Raw genomic sequence first — 8,766 nt, 5'->3', positions numbered from 1 at the left:
CCTCAACTATTGTCATGTTCTCTAAATTCTCTCTCTTGCAAAAGTATTGTTCATACCAAGTTAACTAACTGCTATGATTATGTTGCTATCTTCAATTATGTTCACCCGCTATGCTCACAAAGTCATTTCTCAAAAGTACTCTCATTAATTTCCGCTACTCTCAAATTAAATAGGCCAATTCCATTACATTGGTATCAGAGCATTTGGTTTCTCTTTTCTTGCTTAAGAAGAAAGGTCCTTAAGTAGCCTATAAATGGTTGATGTTGTTAATTATATTAGGGTAAGTGGAACTGGGATCTATTATGGGTTTTGTTGAGCCCGCTATGTGGGGGATGGTGCACACCTCGGGAGCATTGGACTTAATAATGGAGTCTTTTTAGACTTGCCTACGGCTTTACCATCATTGAGCCATAAGAAGTCCGAAAGGAGCTAGCCCTCGGAAACTCGGCTATGTTAGACCCTCTCCTCTACTCTCTATAATTAACCACTTCGAGCCGTGGGTGTAGATACTTAAGAGACGATTTTCAAAGGCTAAGAGGAGTGGAAACTAAGGTTTTGAATTGCCAAAGCATACACTAAGTACATACATAAATTTTGTTAACATGGCTGACAATAATCAAGAGAGTAGAATGAACATTGATAGCTTTGATTTTGCACATGAAGGTGCTAATGATGATGCTCCCATGTTTGTGAATTATTTCGTTACCAGGTTGCAACAAGCTATGGGCAACCCTGCTTTGCAAGCCGAAGTTACTCAACAACTTCGTGCTTATGGAATTTCCCTTCCTCTCCAAGAAGAGAGAGAGATTAGGGTACTTCTTGAAGAGACCCCCAAAAGAAGACTCTCTCCCATTAGAGAGGAGGAATCCAAAGAGCAAGAAAGCAATGAAAGTTTCAGTTCCTCTGAAGATGTGGCTGCACGAACACGGTGGTCTAGACGATCGCCCACTCCTCCCAAGAGGAAAAGATCAACACATAGTCCTTCTCCTCATCACTCTGAAAGGCAAGAGAGGAAACAAAGGAAGAAAAGGGCTAGGAAGAGGTCACCCTCTTCTCCTTCTTCCTCACCTTCCTCCTCTTCCGATGAAATTTATGGCTCTTCTCCTAGAAATACAAGAGGGGAGGACATCGCAAATCATTTCCTGCAAGGCGAAGGTCACAAAAGCTAAAGAATTTCAAGGAGGGAGGGAAGAGTATCTCTTTTCTCACCTATGATGGCACCTTCGGTGCTACCGACAAAGTGTTGGCCTTCATCCAACAATTTGATGCGGCCTTTGGAGATGAGGGCTTCACAGAGTCCTCCAAGCTACACCATGTAGCTATGCACTTCCAAAAATCAGCTCGTCAATGGTGGGCTAGCCTTCGTGGCAATGGTGAAGCCCCAAAGACATGGAAAACTCTACGAGTTTCCATCATGAAGCAATTCCTTGCAAGCAATGCAAAGGAAAAAGTGCTTACCGAATGGCGCAGCTTGAAGCTCCTCTCCCATGAGTCTATCCACAAATATGTAGACAAGTTTTGGGATTTACATCTCAAGGCTACTGTCTTTCAAAAGATAGACTTTGCCGAGCAAAGGCAACAATTCTGTGCGGGATTACCTGAAGAGATGGCCGAATACATCAACTCTCAACGGCCTGGTACTATTAGCGAAGTAATCCATCACACCATGGTTGCTTCACGCATCAATTTCCATCAAGGGGCTAGACGTAATGTCAAGCCCATGGAAAACAAAGACAAAAATGATGCAAAGGGGAAAACCAATGTTCAAAATACTTCCCAAGCCAATTCCAACAACAACAACAATCGGTCCAAGGAGAAGGGAGTTTACAAAGGTTAAAAAAAACTCTCTCTTGAAGAGCTTGAAGCTTTTCGCAAGGACCATAAGTGTTTCAAGTGTGGGGAGCAAGGACATGGCTATCGTTCTTGCCCCAAGAAGAATACTTGCAATGAGACTCCTAGGGCTTCCACCATCGAAGGTCCAAAAGAGGATGCTCATTGCAAAGGATCATCACTTTACTATGCTTGGGGAAAGGTAAGAGAGCATGATTCCTTCATCTTGTTTGACCCTGGCTCTACTCTCAACTTCATATCAACGGAGTTGGCCACCAAGTTGGGCATTCAAGCTTTTGAGATGGGAGATATAGTAGTGGCTGATGCAGCTTTCAAGGGACAACAAGCCTCCGTTACTCCCTTGATTGGGAAGTTGAGGCTTCATGTCCAAAGCTATGTTGACAAAGAAGACTTCTTCATATCTCCTCTCCAACATGAGGATGTTATCCTAGGGGCACCATGGTTTGATCGCATGGCTGCCAACATGAAGTTCCCTGAAAGGAGAATCTACTTCACCTACAGGGGAAAGAACATGTATTGAGGCGGTCCGGGGCGGGCAACAAGAAGAGCAACCTCTAGACACCCTTCAAGGCTCCCGTGCTGCTCAATGGGGCTGGGGCACAACACAACACAAACCAAAACAACAAACCCACAGCCAAATCCCAACTACACAAGGGGCACCACCTAGTTTAAGAGCGAACTAGGACGCAAAAGAGGAGAATCGTTAGAGCAACCCACAAACAAGCAAGGAATTTACACTAACCCTAACACCAATGGAACACTCTCACACACTAAAACACGAGAGAGAGAGAGAGAGAGAGAGAGAGAGAGAGAGAGAGAGAGAGAGAGAGAGAGAGAGAGAGAGGGAGAGAGATAGTGCTCGGGCTGCTTTGAAACGTATCGGCAATGATCAAGCAAACACAACTATATATTTAAGAAAAAGAGAGAAAGGGGGAGGGGTGCTTGTTGCATTAATACCTTCTTACAAATCTGTCATGACAAATCAAAGTGAGATTAGTATTTGTTCAACATAGCTTGCGTAAATTTCACCATAACACATTACAAAAAAAAGCCACCCCAATCACTGTCTTAAAGCCAGGGGAGTCCTCTCCACCCTGTCGCCCTCTTACAGTATGTGGGATTTATGGCTAGATTGATGACAACATCAGAGACAAGCTATCAAGAACTTAACAAAAAACACCAAGACACTTACGCATCATTGTTGTCCATTACTTCACGTTGGAAGGGAGACAAAGTATCCAAGCTTAGTCCAAATCCACCCTCCTTGATTCAGCAAATGTTGGGCTTACACTAGTAGGAGAAATGATAGATTTCCTACTCTCAATTGAATGATCACTCTCTCTCTTACAATGGCATAGAGTTCCCTTGCTAATCCCCTATTACAACACATGCACATGCATAAGACAATGAGCTTCCACTCAAGAGCTCTTTCTAGAGAGGTTGAGCTTGGCTTCTCAAGCTATAGCATAGTGCTCTTGCTTATGGCTCCCACTTTTGTGCTAGCTACACCCTCCTTTTATAGCAATTTTGAAGGCTAGGGTTACTCCTCTAACCATGGTTGGGTTAGATTTTCAGCAATTTATCTAATTTCTTTTGCTTGGAATTATCAAGAAGTTGGTGAGGAAAGAGAGAGGAGAGAAATGGAGGTGATAGGACTTTTCATAGTGGGTTAGTGTTAGTAGAGTTAGTATTAATTTACAAATGGAATTGGATATTTACAATGGGAGTATCCATGTAGGATACAAATAAGGAAGAAAAAACTCTTAAGAGGTAAGAAAAGGTGGCTTTCTTACAAGGTTGATGCTCCAAGTGTCTTGAGTAGGGCCGATTTTGACGCCTGTTGACGGTCCACTAGCTTTGACGGTACATTTTTTCTCCACTCTTGACCTTCCTTGAGAGACAAGGTAATTGAAGCTGAGTAATCAACCACCATGATGCTGTCTTTTAAGAGAAGAGGCTGAATTTTGTGGTTTTTTTGATAGATATGGGTAAATTGGAGGAGGAAAAATGAGACTAGGTGGTCAATTTTGGAATGGAATTGTGTGTGGGAGGTATGAGTTCACCATGGTTTCTCTTATTCTTCAAGGTTGAGGAGAAGGTGAGTAGGGTGCAGAGAGGAGTGGTGAGAGGGATGGGGATGATGAGTGGAGAAGTGTGTGTGAAAGAGGAAAATGATAAAGTGGAAGAGAGAGTGTGGCTGCATAGCATGGGAAAACTGGGGTCCACTAAAAAAATCATAGCTCACAGCTCGTAGCTCAAAAAAATATGAAAAAATTTGAGGCAAAATTTCAGCCCACGAGCTACAACTTTTGTTTGTATCACCTTTTCAAATTCGGAGAGCAAGTGAACTTTAAAAATTTAGCAAAACTGACCGTTTTTTTCCACTACAAAGGTCCTTGTGGGGTCCTTCTTTGGATGATTCTTTTGAATACCTCCAAGAGTGAGCCCTCCATAGTGCATGTATGCATGCCACCTACCCTTGACCTTATTTGGTAGGTCTATAATTGAAGATATTGTTGAGATTAGGATATAAGTGAATAGTACAACTAAGAAAATCAAATATTGAGGGGTCTAAAAAATATGTACATGTCAAATATAAATAATATAGGTGGAAAAATATAAAGGGGTCAAAATAAATCTCTCTCATTATAAGTCTACCATAAAAAGATGAATATTTTTGGTGGTTTAATTTATGAGAGTAATAGAGAATATATGTAGGAAGGAAAAAATCACAATAGTGAAAAAAATATACACATAAATAGAACTAGTTTTTTTGGATTTTTGTTGGGGTGGAGTTACACCAAATATAAGAGAAGCTTACATGAAAATATTTCTATATGGAATAAAGAGTATGAAAAATGGTAAGAAAAATTGTGGTAATGGTGAGGCAATGTACAGAGCATAAATAACACACACCTAGGTAGAAATATTTAAATAAATACCAAAATAATTATGAAAAAATCGTTTATTTAGGCCCTATATACAAAGAAATATTTACATACGCATGGGCCATAATATACTTATATTTTTTATTTATTTTTATTTTTTATTTTTTTGGCTCAACTAGCCCAATGACTAGCTAATTGAGGGTTTTTTAAGAAGATATGGGAAAAGTCCCGTGACTCACGCACGCCTATGTACAGTGAAATGGTAGGGATAGCCATAGTGTTTGGGTGATTTTGGTAGGGTAAGGTAACTCACTGTGGCAATTACAAAGAGCCGAAAAACGGCTATCAGTATATAGATGCTAGTGAGCGTGGTCGCACTATTCCACTTGTAAATCCTCTTGCTTTTGATAAGTCAATGAAGAGCTCAGTTTCTGCGTACATGATTTTTGTCAAAGATTCTCTAAAAGATACTAATGTTTCATCAAATGTAAATGGTAGGAATCAAGAAGAGTTAGACTTGTCTAATTTTCTAAAAGGATTCCAAGATGTGTTCATCGATGATATCCCTATGGACTTACCTCCAAAACGAGGGGATGATGACCATCTCATTGAGCTCCTTCCTGGAAGCTCACCACCTAACAAGCCTCCTTATCGAGTCTCACAAGATCAACAAGAGGAGATCATGAGGCAAGTACAAGAGCTGGTAGACAAAGGGATGGTGAGGCCTAGTTCCTCTCCCTTTTGTTCTCCAGTCCTTTTAGTGCAAAAGAAAGATGGTACATACCGTATGTGTGTGGACTATCGAGCACTAAACCATATCACTATCAAAAACAGATTTCCCATACCTCGGGTAGAAGATCTGTTTGATAAGCTACAAGGCTCTACCTACTTCAATAGGATTGACCTTAAGAGTGGCTATCATCAAATAAGGATAGTGGATGAAGATATCTTAAAGACCGCGTTTCGCACAACGTTTGGTCTTTATGAATATCTAGTCATGCCTTTTGGCTTGACTAATGCACTAGCTACGTTCAATCGTTTGATGGAGAAAATTTTTAGACCATACCGCAAATTCACTGGAGTGTTCTTTGATGATATCATCATCTACTCCAAGTCTCTGGAGGAACATAAACAACCTCTCCAAGTGATTTTTCAAGCATTGAGGGAGAACAAGCTTTTTCTCAACCAAAAGAAAAGCGAATTATTCCTACAAGAGATTCAATACCTAGGTCATATTATCTCTAAAGATGGTATCCGAATGGATCCATCAAAGTTAGAGGTAATAAAAGCATGGCCTAACCCAAGAAATCTACATGAGCTAAGAAGCTTCGTTGGTATGTGCGCATACTATAAAAGCTTCATAGCAAAATTCTCTCAAGTAGTAGGACCACTACACGACTCAACTAAGAAGAACATTAAGTTTGTATGGACTGCTAAGGAGAAAAATGCTTTTGAAAAGCTCAAAGAGAAGCTTACTTCCCAACTAGTCCTCGTGCTTCCGGATCTCTCAAAGCCATTTGAGGTCCAAGGTGATGCTTGTGGTGATTGCCCTGAAGCCGTTTTGCTTCAAGAAGGGCATGCCATAGCATATGAGAGCCGAAAGCTCAATATTGATGAACGAGTCTTGGGCATTTATGAGAAAGAGCTTTTAGCTCTTCTACATGTCCTAGACACATGGAAGCACTACCTATTGGGGACTCCATTTATCCTACGAACCGACGACCAAAGTCTCAAGTATTTATTTCATGACGCAAACCAAGCTTTCCGACAAACAAATGAGGTGGGAAAATTTTCTTTCGCAATTTAATTTCCATATTGCTCACAAAGCTGGTAAGCACAATCAAGTGGCCGATGCACTTTCACGACGACCCAAAGTTAATGCGGTGTCTATAGCTACTCACAATGATCTATCCTCTATGATAGATGAGTATGCTACTCACCCTGACTTTAGAGACATAATGTCAGCCCTTGCTTTGGGGAAGAAAGAGGAACCATTCACCTTGCAGGATGGTTATCTTCTCCACGGCAATAGGCTATGTGTTACCCATTCCCTTCGTGAGAAAGTTATGTATGAATCCCATGCTCCTCCATATGCGGGGCATAGAGGTATTCAACCTACTCTCCGAGGAGTAGAGATGTACTTCTATTGGCCTACCATGAAAGTGGACATACAAGAGTATGTTTCAAAATGTGTAGTATGCCAAAAGACCAAGTATGATAGAGGGAAGCAACGTGGATTACTCCAGCCATTGACTATTCCAAATTCACCATGGGAGAGTATATCCATGTATTTCATTTTTGGATTACCCAAGTCTATCCATGGGAATACAGGAATATGGACAATAGTTGACAGGTTTAGCAAGCAAGCACATTTTATTCTTGTCAAAAAGACTATTAAGGCACATCAAATGGCAACTCTCTTCATATCTCAGATTTTCAAGCACCATGGATTACCTACATCCATCGTGTCAGATAGAGATCCTAGAATGACCAGTAATTTCTGGAAAGGTCTCTTTGAAAATCTAGGAACAAGATTGAATTTCTCTTCGGCCTATCATCCACAAATGGATGGCCAAAGTGAGATAGCCAATCTTACGATACTCGATCTACTCAAGACTTATGTTACCGAAGTAGATCAATGCTCACAATGGGAAAAGTACTTACCTCTTGTAGAGTATGCCTACAATAATACTTTACATACTTCTACGGGAAAAGCACCTTTTGAGATCATTGAGGGAAGACCTAAAAGTCTCTTGCTACTCAAAGTACATGGGAATATCTTCGCCGCCGATGAGTATAGCCGTGACCTACAAGAATCTTTTCAAAAGATTAGGGAGGCTATATCCATCTCTCAACAAAGGCAAAAAGCTACTGCTGATAAGCACAGAAGAGCCTTAATGTTCAAAGAAAATGATTGGGTCTTACTCAAGTTTCCTAAGGCTCGATTAAGGCAAACGACGGGGAAAAATCCTACGGGCCATCAAAAGTATTATGCTAAACTAGCAAAAAGATACTATGGTCCTTTCCAAATCTTGAAGCCCATCAATGAGAAGGCTTATCAACTCAAGTTGCCCAACCATTGGCTCATACACAATGCCTTTCATGTAAGCCTACTTAAGCCCTACAAAGGAGAGCCACCAACTGAACCAATTATTGAAGACCCTCCCGAAGTTGAAGACCAAGAAGAGGTGCTACAACCCGAAGCTGTCCTTCAGCATGAAGACAAGGTACTACGACATGGTAAGATTATCCGACGGTATCTTATTAAGTTCAAAAATTATCCTTTTGAAAATGCTAGATGGATGCAAGGAAAACAACTTAAGGATAGTGTGAACCTTGTCAATGCTTACAATGCTACATTGGAGTAAGCAAATGTACATATTTCTTTTAAATGACTCATGTTTTTTGTCTTATAAGACTAGTCCTCTTTTTAATTGTTCACAAGTTTAACTAGTATGCATGCTTAGAATCATGTTTGTGATGACGCCCTCTCTCAAACACCAAGTACAATTTGTCACTCTACTTTGGGAGAATGAAATGGACTAAAGAGCAGACATGTTTGCGGCAGCTATGTCTCCCAAGCATCAAATGGATTAGTCATCCATCTTGGAAAGATGTCGTAGGGTAAAAAGGGATCCTCTACCCGCTAAGTAAAATTGACTAATGACTAAGGCTTTATCTCTTCTACCTCATAGTCGAGGACAACTATGATTTCAAGAGAGAGGTAATTTCATAAAATCTAATATCTAATATCTAACCAACCCAAATGATTTTATCATATTAAATTGATCACTTAATGTGGGAGAATAAACGGGAACAAGTGTTAAGATATAGACATGTGCTTATATATCTATCTCAACACGGGGCCAATGGTAAAGGGGCCCAAATGAGAGATGGTCTATCAAAGAGCAAGGCTCACAAATGGAGCATAAGACCTTAGGGTTAGATTCATTGAATACCTCGAATAATGTGTGTAAAAGGCCTTTGACCTTAGGTAAGCTAGGGCTGAGCTTGAGGCGCGGGAACC

The sequence above is a fragment of the Adiantum capillus-veneris genome, chromosome 7 (genome assembly GCF_014529385.1).
Source record: "Adiantum capillus-veneris isolate H3 chromosome 7, ASM1452938v2, whole genome shotgun sequence".
NCBI classification, from domain to species: domain Eukaryota; kingdom Viridiplantae; phylum Streptophyta; class Polypodiopsida; order Polypodiales; family Pteridaceae; genus Adiantum; species Adiantum capillus-veneris.
The sequence above is the reverse complement of the archived record's forward strand: the minus strand, read 5'-3'. Positions refer to the sequence as shown.